Consider the following 1,123-nt stretch of genomic DNA (forward strand, 5'->3'; position numbering starts at 1 on the left):
GTGTGTGTGTGTGTGTGTGTGTGTGTGTGTGTGTGTTTACTCAATGTTAAACTAAAATCAAAAATATTCCTGAAGCGCCATCCGGGCGGCGAGTGTCGTCATGATCCGGATGTCCTCGGGATTTCCCGGGCTTCTTCGTCGATGCTTCGTTGGTTTCCGGTCAGCGTCGCCATCTGCTTTCTCGTCCTTCTCCAATCTCCGTGTTGTTGTTCCCGGTGACGCGGCGGAGGTGTAGCCTGACGCGGGCTCTTACGTGTCGGCCAGAATAAAAGTGGAGCTCCRGAGACCCGGGAGTGACGAAAGGGTGTCTGTATCGGTAAGGAGGAAGGGACGTCCGGGGTTCAGAGGGACGGGAGGTGGCCGCTGAAAGTGTCGGTTTGGTCGGGTTCGGTCCGAAGGAAACAAAGAGATCATGGCGCCGCGGTGTGTTTGTAGCAGGATGGAGGGAGGGGAGGCTGCGGCTGTTTGGGAGAATCTGAGGACCCGAGCCGCTTTGACAGTGAAGCAAGGCGGCCACTTTGTTTGTTAACACATTATAAACTGTTAATGCGTTATTATCGCGCTCAACTGCCAAAGGCTGCTACAGTGTAAACGCTGCTACATGCGCAAATTTTTGCGCCGTTTTCTAAAAAGGTGCAATGAAATTCACTCGATATACTCAGTTTGTTCCCTCCAACTTTTAACCGTTTATTTTATTGCCCTCTAAAACGTTTTCACCACGCCCCGTCTTCAAACAGCTCTGTTATTATTATTCTCTTTCCATCCGTGAAGTTTTCTCCGTTAGAGCCCTCCTGTTTGGCTGACTCTGAAAACATGAAGATATATATTTTTTTTCTTTTTAGCGCTTAATCATTTTCTCTGTCGCACAGCGCTTTCATTGTATGTTTCGGGGGAATAAAAAAAAAAAACATCTCCTGGGACGTAAACCTTTCGCCTTGGGTGGGGGGCGTTGCCCGGCCATGTGGCTGGGYTGTCACTCGCAGAGCGTCCAAGTGATTTTTGAAAAGCAGAGGGAGAAATGTGTAAAGCCAATCATGCGGCGGAGAGACGCTACGCACAGTGTGAGATCACCGAGAACAGGGAACAACACGTTCCAGATCAGCAGCGGCCTCAGCACACCTAC

At 50.1% G+C, this 1,123-nt stretch overlaps 1 protein-coding gene across 1 annotated transcript in view; it reads left to right on the plus strand.

Moving 5' to 3' along the window:
- The first annotated feature begins 145 nt into the window (after nt 1-145).
- Nucleotides 146-1,123, plus strand: part of creb1b (cAMP responsive element binding protein 1b) — a 6,519-nt gene continuing 5,541 nt past the window's right edge. Inside the window, exon 1 of the mRNA XM_008432744.2 lies at nt 146-316. The gene's annotated coding sequence lies outside the window, so the exon portion shown is untranslated. The remainder of the gene's footprint in view (nt 317-1,123) is intronic.

The sequence above is a fragment of the Poecilia reticulata genome, linkage group LG2 (genome assembly GCF_000633615.1).
Source record: "Poecilia reticulata strain Guanapo linkage group LG2, Guppy_female_1.0+MT, whole genome shotgun sequence".
Taxonomy (NCBI): domain Eukaryota; kingdom Metazoa; phylum Chordata; class Actinopteri; order Cyprinodontiformes; family Poeciliidae; genus Poecilia; species Poecilia reticulata.